The 14,554-nt window shown below is 40.1% G+C and overlaps 1 protein-coding gene across 5 annotated transcripts in view; it reads left to right on the top strand.

Moving 5' to 3' along the window:
- The window catches only part of LOC140713762 (cadherin-18), a 638,248-nt gene that overhangs the window by 198,425 nt on the left and 425,269 nt on the right, over window positions 1–14,554 (top strand). The window lies entirely within an intron of this gene.

The following is a 14,554-nucleotide window of genomic DNA, read 5'->3' as shown; positions in this document are numbered from 1 at the left end:
TAGACATATGGCAGGACACAGAGACAACCATCTTTTCTTCAAAACAATGCTACAGGTATCAAGTTGACACCTCAGCTTTAGAGCAAACTTTTTATAATCCTTCCTGAATAGAAATTTTGAGCCGGCTGTTCACCAAAACTATGGCAAGAGTGCTGTCAACTAAGTCACAGTGGCATCTGTGCAAGCTTATGGATGCTTGAGTGACAAGCATAAAATATTGGCACTGCCTCGATGATGTGGTTACTTACCTCAGTGACTTCTGTCCAGTAGCACTGACATCCACTGTAATGAAGTGCTTTGAGAGGATGGTGATGAAGCCTATCGACTCCTACATCAGAATGCGTTTTATTGACTACACTTCAGCATTTAATACTATCATCCCCTCAAAATTAATCAAAACTCCAAGACCTAGGCCTTAATACACCTTGTGCAACTGGATCTCAGCTTTCCCCACTTGCAGACCACAGTCAGTGCTTCTCCTTATAGATGTTGCCTGGCCTGCTGTGTTCCACCAGCATTTTGTCTGTGTTGTTTGAATTTCCAGCATCTGCAGATTTCCTCGTGTTTGCACAGTCAGTTCTGATTGGCAACACCATCTCCTCTACAATCTCCATCAGCACAGGTGAACCACAATGACTATATAGGTTTGCCCCGCTATCTGAAGGTAGAGCGTTCCTATTAAACTGTTTGTAAGCCAAAATGTTGTAAAGCTAAGAAGCAATTACCATTAATTTATATGGGAAAAATTTTTGAGCATTCTCAGACCCAAAAATAACCTACGAAATAACACATAAAACCTAAAATAACATGAACATATAGTAAAAGCAGGAATGATATGATAAATATACAGCCTATATAAAGTAGAAATATTGTATGTACGGTGTAGTTTCACTTATCATAATGGGGAATTCAACGAGCCAAAATCGATTTGGAGAAAAAAAATCAGCACGTACACGCATGTGTGCAAACATGTCTATGCACACAATTGCCTGCACAAGGCTTCACGGTCATTGTAGTTTTTCTCAGGGTAAACACACGTATAAAGCGGGCGTCTTTTTTTCGTAAAAACGAAAATCCTCTTTGCTTAGCAAAAACAGGTACTAATGTAGGTCTTTTGTAACAGCGAGCTGTCGTAAAGCGAACATTCGAAAAACGGGGGCCACCTGTATACTTAACCTCCTGCAGTGTCAACCCAGAGTATTGAATTAAACAATGTCTTTGTAAGTACAAACACAAGGAAATCTGCAGATGCTGGAAATTCAAACAACACACACAAAATGCTGGTGGAACACAGCAGGCTAGGCAGCATCTATAGGGAGAAGCGCTGTCGACGTTTCGGGCCGAGACCCTTCGTCAGGACACAGGGTCTCAGCCCGAAATGTCGACAGCGCTTCTCCCTATAGATGCTGCCTAGCCTGCTGTGTTCCACCAGCATTTTGTGTGTGTTCTTTGTAAGTACAGTGGATTCCCGTTATTTGGTCCATCAGTTTGGGACAAGAGACTGTTGCTGAATAGCTTCTAACTGGAGTCAGTTGTGTGAACTTGTGTGGCCATTAGACACTACACTGTGCTGAGAGTGAATAGTCTTTAAATAGCCTAAGTTGTGTGTATATTTGTTCAAAAAGCAATGATTTTTATCACTGAAAGCGAGAAGGAAGCAGCAAGACATTTTAGAATTGCTTTGCTCAGTGTAGTTTCAATCAGAAACCACAGTGAGCAAACACCACTGCCAGAAATGATCAGGAATGAAAATGAAACTATTTCAATCCTTCAAGTTAAGAACTGTGAAGAGTTTGAAGCTATGGACAATCATTTTGAATGTTACAATGCAAATGAGGATTTGGAGGATGCAATTATTGAAAACACTGTTTGAAGACAGTCCATTATCTGTGCTAATTTTGTTCATTTACAGTCAATCAAAAGAAGACAGCTGTGTTGGTCGTCCATTGTGTCTGACAATGACAGTGAAACCTGTGCTGGAGAGTCTTTAAAGTGGAAAAGCTGATGCAATGGGAGAGTTCCTCTCTCTCGACCTGGGCTTCCGAAAATTGGAGTCTTTTTTAGTTGCAGTGGATAACTGTGATTACTTCTATCCCTTATCCCTTAACATGCCCACAATGTGTTGAAGAACTGCCATTTGACCATTGGGTCTCATTGTTGAGTTCATCCCCCTGGTGCATCATGCTAGGACTAGCATTCCCCTATTCTTTTGATTGAAGTACTGCACAGAATAAGCCCTTTGGGCCCTTCAAGCTGATGCCCAGCAAATCCTGATTTAACCCTAGCCTAGGGAGAATTTACAATGACCGATTAATCTACCATCCAGTAAGCCTTTGGACTTTGGGAGGAAATCGGAGCACCCTGAGGAAACCCACGTGGTCACAGGGAGAATGTACAAACCCCTTACTGATATCAATGGGAATTGAACCTGGGTTAGTGTTGTGCTAACCACTACACTACTGTGTTACTGAAGTAAGACTCTCCAAACTCCCTACAATTAAGCAAATAAGGAAAGTTGAATTTCATTGACCTGGCTAACTTAGAAACTGGATTCTTAATGTTAATGCCCAGTGAGTGTTCAGTTTAGATTCAAGAAAGTATTTCTGTTCAATATTAAAGCATAATGCTATACTGAATGAAGAAATAATCTCCAGAATAGAAGCAATGGTAACAATTATAATGGATTATCTACTTGCTGCATCTAAATGCAAATATTATAAAGTAACTTTGATATTTCACAATGCACACTGTAGAATAATCTGATTAAATTATAATTCAATAATATAAATTTCAACAAATACATGCAAAATGCCAGTTTATTTCTGCCTAATGATTAGCAGAAAGAAAAATAATTGTTCAATTATGACTTGATTAAATAATTGCCATTCACAATGTAGAAGATTTGATACTTAATTTGATAGCAATGTACAGTGTAGACATATATGTCAAATAAAAACACACTCTTCTTCCCTCTCACTATATTTCTCTCTCATCTTCTCACACTTTGTAAAGTCATTTCATAACTGTGCCACGCTCTGAGAAATTTCATCTATTTTGAAGCCAAGCCATTTTGCAAAAATATCAGTAAATGGTATTCCTGATGAATGGGAAAATGGCAAGTGGAACAAATGGGGAAGGAAACTTGACAGTGACCTGAATTTCTTTACATTTTGGCTCTGTGAGAAAAAAAAGAAAGACAATAAAAAGTAAGTTTTCTATTGGAGTAACTTGTAGCAAATAAAAGAAAAGCACTGGAAATACTCAGTGAGGCAAGTAGCAACTATGTAGAGAAATGGACAGTTGACACCTGGGGTTAAGACTCTTAATCCAATCTAGATTCTTCCAGCACTTTATGTGTTTCTCCAGATTCCACCATCTTCAGTCTCTTGTGACTGTCTAACTTGTAGTTGTGTGTGCTCAATCTCTTGTACTCTGCTTCTGAAATTCATTCCATTTGGCTTCAATAGATTGAATTTAAGAGAGTGGATTGGCAAGAAATATAGGCCACCTCTGGCCAGAATAAGTTTAAAGGCAATGAAAAAAAAACATTTCCACACCCCAGCTGATCCTTTTAATTATAAATAATGGTAATATATGAGATATTTATAATTCAGTCATTGGAAATTATGTGCTTTAAGATACTACCGTTGGCATGAAGAACCATTCAGTACTGGCCACAACAAATTTACAGCATGCTATAATACTAGAAAGAATCTCTAGGTATGGCATCAAATGTGATGGCGCATGATAACATTGTTCTTGGGTTCCTTGTTCAATCTAGATTGACTTTAACAAATTATCTGTATTTCAGTGAAATAAGTTTGATTTCCTTTTAGTATGATTTAACCCCCCCCCCCCCCGGGAAAGAAAGTTGGAGTTAGGGAAGAGATAAGGTGAAATGGAGAGATTAGATTTCATTTGTAATGGTCTTGGAGAACTAATGTTGCTGGAGCAGCAGCTTATTATGCAGATAGGCTGTTCATCAAAGTATTTTAATTTTTTTAATCTGCAGTATAAATTAAACATTTTGTTACAATTTTCACCATTACAAGAAGTTAAAGTTACCCCTGCTAAATTATTGCCTGCAAAACAATATTTATCCTGACTTGATCTTTGAATGCCATGCTGAGATGATAATGTCAATTCCAGTGAGACCCTTTGGCAGAGCACATTGATTGCCCAGCTCTTCTAGTGAGAAATTGCAAGACAAAACAAGTCCTTTCAAATGTATGATCGCCAATAAGTTCCCTATTTGTCCCATCGCTTCCCAAGCATTAAGGAATTTTAGTTACCTTTTGAAGCCAAGCTAATTGTGAAGAGTTCTTGTGGGAGAGCGATGAATGGTCAGGGTGTAGGGAAAGTGGGAAGAGGGTTTGACAGGAATGTTTATGTAAACCCTGCAGTCACCTCTTCACCTCCTTATACAAGCTCTGCAAAAATATCCTTTACAAAACATGAGATACTTCCTTCAGAGTTTCAAGAAGTGATCTCTGGTTTGGCTGTTCGGCACTGGGATTCACAAGCAACCTGTCTGACCCTTTGAGCTATAATTATAGCTGTGAATCAGAAGATGTTTGATAATTAGGGCTCCTGACAGTAGTTGGTGAATATTGTTGGTTATCTTAGGATGGTCTCTTTCAAGAAGACAGTGCCTGAAACATCAGTGCTAAAAGCATGACACGTTTATCAGGCTCCTTTGGAATTTGTCATCCTGCTAATGAAAGTGTTAGCTTGTTAAAGTTGAACACTTGTAGTTCATACTATTGTTTTCATGACTAAATGTATAAAATAATCCTGAGTATGGAAGTCAGTTTTAGACCTTCATTTATGAATATTGGTTTATGTAAGGTAATTTCATTTAAGTTAAATGGAATGAAGAAAGTAACAAACTGATCTGTTGCAAGGATTGAAAGCAGAATGAGTTCACATGAGGTGTTGTCCTAAAATGTATGTGAAGCAGGTTTGTGCTTCAGTCATTTTGAATTCTGAGAATAAATTGGCCATAGTGAACAGGAGAAAAAATTCCCAAGGGTATTTTCCTTAGTGTTCTGTTGCTTGCTCTTTGCCTTTCAAAAGAGTATGTGCTTGAGAAGGCATTTTAGAGAGCGTGTACAAATGTTGGAGAGAACTGAGCTTGGTGGCACATTAAAGCTCCACCACAGGATGTGCATCAAACTCAATGGACCAGCTGATCTTTCCATGGTGTTTTTTTTAAATATTCACAACTGGGAGAAGAGATTTATCCATTTTCTAATCCCTTAGGCCTGGGTGAAAAGAATTTATGACAGACTTTGCTGATGTGCTCTGAAGATGTGATCTATTGGAAGCAGGCACTCATTTAGTGAGTTTGACAAAATCACATTTGTTTATCACTGAGGAGTTTCTCTGACGCCTTCTACAGGATTGTAAGTTATCTATTCTCTCAGAGGTCCATATCTCCTTATTTGTATGAGTAGGATGAGATGCACATAGTTTAATTGGGATGAAAGACCTTGTGTTGTGTTGCTCCTGATGGAATTGCACTGATGTTTACTGAGGAAGAAAGTGGGTTGTTGACTCTGACTCAAGAAACTGATGCTGAAGAATAAGAGCTTTTAGACCATCTGATAAAATGGTCACTCTGATGCTGTGAAACCTTCATTTTGTATCTATACAGAAATCAATGACGTTTTACATGGTGCTTGTTTAAGCAGTGACTATGTCTGGTTTAGAAACATGGAAACATAGAAAATAGGTGCAGGAGTAGGCCATTCGGCCCTTCGAGCCTGCACCGCCATTCAGTATGATCATGGCTGATCATCCAACTCAGAATCCTGTACCTGCTTTCTCTCCATACCCCCTGATCCCTTTAGCCACAAGGGCCATATCTAACTTCCTCTTAAATATAGCCAGTGAACCGGCCTCAACTGTTTCCTGTGGCAGAGAATTCCACAGATTCACCATTCTCTATGTGAAGAAGTTTTTCCTCATCTCGGTCCTAAAAGGCTTTCCCCTTTATCCTTAAACTGTGACCCCTCATTCTGGACTTCCCCAACATCGGAAACAATCTTGCTGCATCAGCCTGTCCAATCCCTTTAGAATTTTATACGTTTCAATAAGATCCCCCCTCAATCTTCTAAATTCCAGTGAGTATAAGCCTAGTCGATCCAGTCTTTCTTCATATAAAAGTCCTGCCATCCCAGGAATCAATCTGGTGAACCATCTCTGTACTCCCTCTATGGCAAGAATGTCTTTCCTCAGATTAGGGGACCAAAACTGCACACAATATTCTAGGGGCGGTCTCACCAAGGCCTTTAAAATCCCTTCTCATGTAAGGTTCACAAACCACATCATAGGCTGGACATTTCTAGCCTGGGTAAATCTGGTGTCTTTATGATATCATCAGAATTAAGTAGAATAAGGCATTAAACATTTTCTTTATAAAAAAGCAGCAAAAACAACTTTCCTTGAGAAAGGAATACAGAATTTTGAGGTGATGGAAATGTAGAATCCTGGGAACCAAGTGCCCAAGTACAAATGTATTGATCATTTAAATTTGGAGGGAACTGTTGTAAATTTCAGTTAAAAGATTGAAACACAGGTAAGTAGATTTAAGCAGTTAACTCATCAAAATAACTTTTTGCAACCTGCATTTCTGCAATTCTGTATTTTTGTTTTGTCCTGCTACGTTACTGAAGGAGAAACAGTTATGGTTTTAGCTTGAGAAACAAAATAAACCCTTTAAATACTGGAAATGTGAAATAAAAACAGGAAACACCCAAAACACATCAGGTCAAGCAGTATCTGTGGAAAAAGAAACAGAATTAATGATTCAAGTTACAAAACTGTCATCTGATGAAGAACCTTTATCTTGATATAGTATCACAGTTTTTTCTTTCCATAAATACTCCCTTGGTCACACAATTATCAAATACTCATTTACACTAAAACATTAATTCCAGTTTATTCCATTCATTCATCAACTCAACCCACCCCCATCAAAAGTGGTTAAATGTAAACATCTGGTGGAGATAGGGATTTCAAAGTTCAATGTAAATTTAGCATCAGTGTATATACTGTATACAACCTTGAGAATCATCTTCATGCAGGCAGACAGCCACAAAACAAAGAAACACCAGAGAGCCCCTTTAAAGAAAACCCTCACAAAGCAAGAAAAGAAGGCGAGTTAATAAAAAAGGAAAAATCATGCAGGCAACAAAAAGCAAAGGAATAACATCTATCATCAAACTGCAGAGGCACAAGCCGCCAAAGTGAGTGCAGCCAGTCCGGGTGCCGATGATTGCGGCCACAGCCACCGAGTCAGTCAGTTCAGCACTATGTCGATGGCTGCAGGCCACAGCTGTGATCTAGTTTCGTGCCAAAGACCCTCGATCAAATCACGCAAAATTGTAAAGTGCTTTCAGTGCTGAGGAGAATTTGCCATTCTAAACGGGCCCAAACTCTACATAACAGCAGATCCACAGTAATATGGGTGGCTGTGAAATGACCTACAAAATAGCTTTGGAGTCATTGTGTTCTTTGATAATATTGTTCAGATTATAAATATTAGCCCAGCATATAAATGAACATAAATCTCAGTAAACCAGTAGATATTGGACTGAATTTTGCTGGGTGTATCCCATGCTTTGCATTTGCCCCCTGCATAAGCCCTGTTTACTAACAGAGTTTCTAAAATTCTCTACTGAACAAATGGGGCCACAAGGTACAACCTTGTTGATCAAAGACATAGAGGAAAAGTGGAAAATAATTTAAACAATTTTAAAATTTAGAACTTATTTTTGAAAATTCAAAACTCTAAGAATCGATTAAATTAACTCAGAATACATTTAAGGTATAGATATCAGCTAAGATCTTTAATGGTATATGAAGCTTAGAAAAATAGAGGGCTATGGGCAACCCTAGGTAATTTCTAAAGTAAGTACATGTTCGGCACAGCATTGTGGGCCGAAGGGCCTATATTGTGGTGTAGGCTTTCTATGTTTCTATTAATTAAAACAATGTTTTTAAAAAAAAACCAGATCATTTGCCTTTGTGTAACTTCCGATTGTCAGGTAGTCAGTTTAAATAAACGGGGCTCTGAAAAATATTATAAAAGTAAGGGCCCAGATGTAACCTGTATCTAGCCTTGGGATTATCGATTCTGTGTGAACATGATGGTGATGGGAAGAGGGAGAAAGGTCACTTGCAGAAAAATTCTCGATGTCAAGCAGATGTGTGCAAAGGCCAAGTGTATGTAGAATGAAAAAAGTGCAAAGATATTTAAAATAATATGTGACAATTCTTATAGCAAAATTCATTTCCCAGCACTGGAGAAGAAAACAAATTGAAATAATTTGGCAATTTCAAAACTAAGAATGGTGTTTGATAATTAGGCCTATCTACAGGATGCATTCCCCAAATAAGACAATTAATAACTCCTATAACTCAATGGCCCTAAAGGATTATTGAGTTTAGTTAGTTTAGTTGGCATTTTAAACGAACATAGTGTTATGGATTTCCAGTCATCTGTAGATGATTTAATCTACCTGGTATAGTTCAGATTCTTCACACCTCCTATTGGTTGACTTGACATTTGATTATCGCTCCCAGTTGTGAGAGTGAGTATTATTTCAAATCGCTGCTCCGCAGTGAATTGATTGTAAGTCTTCAGTTATAGCTGTTCTCCGGTGCTGGGAAATCTCTTCTGTTATAATATCTGAGGCACAAAAGATGAAGACTGTAGTTTAGAAATTTGTAGAAGCATTGTACACTAACATCAGCAAGATTTCCATCATTCTTGAGATTTACAGTGTCTATGATTTGTATAGCATTCAGAATACTAAATAATATCGCACTTACTATAATGAGAAGCAAGGAGGATCAAAATTATTCTTTTTGTTTTCCCTTGCCTGATCTGGTCCCTGAATTCTGCTACCATTTCTCTTTCTGCTCATTGTCTGAACCAGAGGGAGGGCCTGAACTCCTCCCTCTGCAACTGAATACTAGACTTCCTGACTGGGAGACCTCAGTCAGTCCGGATCGGGAGCAGCATCTCCAACACCATCACACTGAGCATGGGGGCCCCCCAGGGCTGTGTGCTCAGTCCACTGCTGTTCACTCTGCTGACCCACGTCTGTGCTGCAACACAGACAGACAGACAGACAGACATACTTTATTGATCCTGAGGAAAATTTGGTTTCGTTACAGCCACACCAACCAAGAATAGTGAAGAAATATAGCAATATAAAACCATAAATAATTAAATAATAAGTTAATCATGCCAAGTGGAAATAAGTCCAGGACCAGCCTATTGGCACAGGGTGTCTGACACTCCGAGGGAGGAGTTGTAAAGTTTGATGGCCACAGGTAGGAATGACTTCCTATGACGCTCAGTGTTACATCTCGGTGGAATGAGTCTCTGGCTGAATGTATTCCTGTGCCTAACCAGTACGTTATGGAGTGGATGGGTCATTGTCCAAGATGGCATGCAACTTGGACAGCATCCTCTTTTCAGACACCACTGTCAGAGAGTCCAGTTCCACCCCCACAACATCACTGGCCTTATGGATAAGTTTGTTGATTCTGTTGGTGTCTGCTACTCTCTGCCTGCTGCCCCAGCACACAACAGCAAACACGATAGCACTGGCCACCACAGCCTCGTAGAACATCCTCAGCATCGTCCGGCAGATGTTAAAGGACCTCAGTCTCCTCAGGAAATAGAGACGGCTCTGACCCTTCTCGTAGACAGCCTCAGTGTTCTTTGACCAGTCCAGTTTATTGTCCATTCGTATCCCCAGGTATTTGTAATTCTCCACCATGTCCATACTGCCCCCTTGGATGGAAACAGGGCTCACCGGTGGCTTAGCCTTCCTCAGATCCACCACCAGCTCCTTAGTCTTTTTCACATTAAGCTGCAGATGATTCTGCTTGCACCATGATGCACCATCAATAACTCTTGGAGACGTGAGGCGAGATAGGCTTTTATTAGCTGGAAGAAAGCACTGTCAGCAGCAAGAGACCATCACACAACATCCTGGAGACTGAGGGAGGAGCAGTGCCTCCAATCGCCTTTATACTGGGGTCCATGGGAGGAGCCACAGGAGCAGTCAGCAAGGGGGGGCATGTCCAGACAGGTATATATAGTTCACCATACACCATGTGACAAAATTTCCCACCGTAGCCCTGTACTCAGCCTCATCTCCCTTGCTGATGCATCCAACTATGACAGAGTTATCAGAAAACTTCTGAAGATGGCAAGACACAGCTCGAACCACATCATCAAGTTCGCCGATGACACGACCACGGTGGGTCTCATCAGCAAGAACAATGAGTCAGCTTACAGAGAGAAGGTGCAGTGGCTAATGGACTGGTGCAGAGCCAACGACCTGTCTCTGAATGTGAACAAAACTAAAGAGATGGTTGTTGACTTCAGGAGGGCACGGAGCGACCACACCCCGCTGAACATCGATGGCTCCTCGGTAGAGATCGTTAAGAGCACCAAATTTCTTGGTGTTCACCTGGTGGAGAATCTCACCTGGTCCCTCAACACCAGCTCCATAGCAAAGAAAGCCCAGCAGTGTCTCTACTTTCTGTGAAGGCTGAGGAAAGTCCATCTCCCACCCGCCATCCTTACCACATTCTACAGGGGTTTTATTGAGAGCATCCTGAGCAGCTGCATCACTGCCCGGTTTGGAAATTGCGCCATCTCGGATCGCAAGACCCTGCAGTGGATAGTGAGGTCAGCTGAAAAGATCATTGGTGTCTCTCTTCCATGGACATTTATACTGAACGCTGCATCCGCAAAGCAAACAGCATTATGAAGGACTCCACGCACCCCTCATCCAATCTCTTCTCCCTCCTACCATCTGGGAAAAGGCACCAAAGTATTTGGGCTCTTACGACCAGAAAATGTAACAGTTTCTTTCCCCAAGCTATCAGACTCCTCAATACCCAGAGCTTGGACTGACACCTTACTGCCTAATTGTCTTGTTTATTATTTATTGTAATGCCTGTACTGTTTTGTGCACTTTATGCAGTCTTGGGTAGGTCTGTAGTCTACTGTAGTTTTTTTTTATTCTGTGTTTTTTATGTAGTTCAGTTTAGTTTTTGTACTGTGTCATGTAACAGCATGGTCCTGAAAAAATATTATCTCATTTTTACTGTGTACTGTACCAGCAGTTATGGTCAAAATGACAATAAAAGTGACTTGACTTGACACGAGGAAATCTGCAGATGCTGGAAATTCAAGCAACACACACAAAATGCTAGTGGAACATTTCCTGACGAAGGGTCTCGGCCCAAAACGTCGACAGTGCTTCTCCCTTTCAAAGCTGCCTGGCCTGCTGTGTTCCACCAGCATTTTATGTGTGTTGCTTGACTTGATTTGAGACTGATTCTGCTCACATTCTTAACACTTAAACTCTTTCGAGCTTCCTCAACATCCTCCATCCACTCCTGTAACATCATGTCGTTGCTATGATCTCAGCTCATTTTTTGCCAAATAGTAGAAATATCAACAAGTTGTTTGAACTGTCCTGCTGGCATGAAGCTAAATCTCTGAAGGAAAATTAATATAAATGTTTGTTGAAACTCTGAAGTTTCATAAGAATACATAATTTTCAGCAGCTGCTTAACAATTGTTCAATTCACTTTAACATACTTAAGAAAGTAAAACCTGTACATTGTGTATCTTGGACTGATGCAACTGTGTTTCATTGAATGTAAAACTACTGAGAGGATTTATGGCTTCTCCACAATACCAGATGGCCTACTCTGCTCCTATTTCTTATGTTATGTGCAAGCAGTTCATACACCTAAACAAAAGAATGAGAGATTATAGCGATAACATAATGAATTGGTGGAAATTGAGAGCAGGACCAACAAAATCTTAAAACTCAAAATTGATTGGATTTTGTTCCATGTAATCAAATAGTGAAATGTAAGAAAAAATAAGTTGAGTCAAGGATTTGATTGGAATTGGCTTAATGGAATCCAAAGGAAAAATCAAGGCTTTAAGATCTGAAGTGATTAGATTCTGCTTTCCATTCACCTGGAGTTTGAAAGAAAGCCTTTGAAGCCTTTGAAAGAAATGGCTGAGCTGTTCTCAGTGAACTGTGCTGTAAGACGTTTTGATGTAGGTTAATGTAGGATCTTTGAAGCTTTATTTAAAAAGATTGCATTTGAGATATACAATTAAGAAGTGTGGTGTTGCAAGATGGAGATCTCAATAGAATGACTTCATTTACGCCTGAATGTAAATGCTGTTTTTTATGAGAGTCATCTTGATAACTTTTAAGTTAAACAATGTCTCTTACTATCAACACAAAAAAGTGGATTTGGTCCTTGTACATTGAATATGAAAGTCTAATATGTACAAATCTGAATTTTTGACACCAACGTACAGAACTGGCTGACTGAGAACCGAGGGCAAGAGAAGCAGGCCCTTCGGCCCATCTCATCTATACCAACTGTTTTACACAGTGAGCTCGTCTTAACTTCCTACATTTGACTGATAGCCCTCTAATCTTCTGTCCATGTCCTTATTGAGCTAGCTTTAATATGTTTCTAATGTGCCCACCTCAATCACTTTTACTAGCCTCTCATTCCAAATATGCCCTACCCTTTGCATGAAGAACCTGTCCCTTTTAATTCTTTCAGTACTGATCTTAAACCTATGTCCTCTTGTTTTAAGTACCCCCTTTCCCTGGGAAAAGGGCAATGTACTTTCACCTTGTCCAAACTCCCCATGATTGTAGATCTATCAGGATACCTGCTCCAAATCCCATGTTCCAGGGAACAAAGTCTCATTCTATGCACCTTCTCCTTCTAGCCTCAAGTCAAAGCAACATTCCAACAAATCTTTTCTGCACACTTTCCAGTTCAATAACGATTTCCTTTAACAGGGTGTCCAAAACCGCATACATCATCCAAGTGAGCCCTTACTAATATAACTGCAACAGAACTCTTATACTCATTTCATGCCTGATGAAGGCCAGCATGCCAACACCTTCTTCACCACCTCATCTACCTGTGTTCCTGCTTTTTAGTGAACTTGCACTCACTCCCCAGTGCCCCAGCATTTACTGCATTATTTCTACCCTGGTTTGATCTCTGAAAAAGTCTCACAAATCCTCACATTTATCTGGATTGAAAACCTTTTGCCAGTTCTCAGATCATCTGCTTTGCTGAACAAGGTTCCCCACTGTAATTTTTCATAATCTTCTACATTATCTCAATATTGTCTATTTCAGTATTTTCATCCAACGTACTTACCATGCCTTATGCATCCATATCCAATTTGTTCACATAAATTACAAACAATAATGTTTGAGTACCAACCCCTGTAACACACTCTAGATACAGTCCTCCGGTCAACTACCACTGATACCTATCACTGAGTCAATTATGAATCTAGTCCCCGATCTCCTCCCGATCCCATGTGATCTAACCTTCCAGACTAGCCCACTATGAGGTGCCTTGTTAAAAGCCTTGCTAAAGTCCATATAGACAGCATTAACTACACTATCCTCTTGTGAACTCTTCAAAGAATTCCAAGAGAGTTGTCAGACACTACTTCCCAAGTACAAAACCACACTGATGGTTCCAAATCCGAGGCTGTCTCTCCAAGTATTGGTAGATTCTGTACTTCAACATCCTTTCAGCAGTTTACCCACCACCAATATCAGACACATTGACCTGTTGTTTCTTGGTTTGCTCTTGCAACTCTTTTTAAACAATGGTATGACATTAGCCAATCTCCAGTACACCAGTTCCTCACCCGTGGCCAGCGATGAAACAGAAATCTCTGCAAGAGCCCTTGCAGTTTCTTCCCACAAGGTCTGAGAATGCACTATATCAGGGGTTTATCAACAAAGGCTATTAGGGGAAAGAGGGAACATGGGATTGAGAAGAGGGTCATATGTAATGGAGGAGTGGCCTTGCATGATCAAATAACCTACTCCTTCCGTTTTCTATGTTAAGGAAGGTAGATGGTGTTAAAATACAAATAATTTATCTCAATCATAGAACAGGGTCAAGGGGCTGAGTAGTCTTCTGCACTACTTCTTGTGGCTGTTCAGTGATCACTGCTAGCTTTGACCTAATGTTAGGGTATTGTCAACTACTCATAGAAAAAATTGGATTACTCAGTTGCTTAATTTTCCAGCAATTTTGGCACCTGGAAGTAAATGATCATTATCTTTTGCAGTTAATTCCATGCCTGATTACTGATAAGGAACCTTAGGCTCCTCTCTCCAAGGCATGGAGCAGTTCAGCGTTCCATTGTTGGGTCCCTTTAAATGCTGGCCCAGACAGGCTGAAAAGACAGGGTGTTGGGATTGGAAGCAGGAGCAGATTTTTGCTCTTTCTCCATGATGGTTCTCTCCATAGCTTTGGGGCTGTGAAGACTGCCCCATCTGCTGTGTTCCTTATCTGCTGATATGACAAACTGAAAAGCAAGGCTTTGGGCCTACTCCGGCCTGCTCTGGGGTTCAGATTTGATGACTCAGTTTTTGTTCAGAATGCTGTTGTTCACTTAAATTGTTTGCGTGATATTTCTTTTGCTCTTGTGCATCAC

The sequence above is a fragment of the Hemitrygon akajei genome, chromosome 20, assembly GCF_048418815.1.
Source record: "Hemitrygon akajei chromosome 20, sHemAka1.3, whole genome shotgun sequence".
NCBI lineage: Eukaryota > Metazoa > Chordata > Chondrichthyes > Myliobatiformes > Dasyatidae > Hemitrygon > Hemitrygon akajei.
The sequence above is the reverse complement of the archived record's forward strand: the minus strand, read 5'-3'. Positions and strand labels throughout refer to the sequence as shown.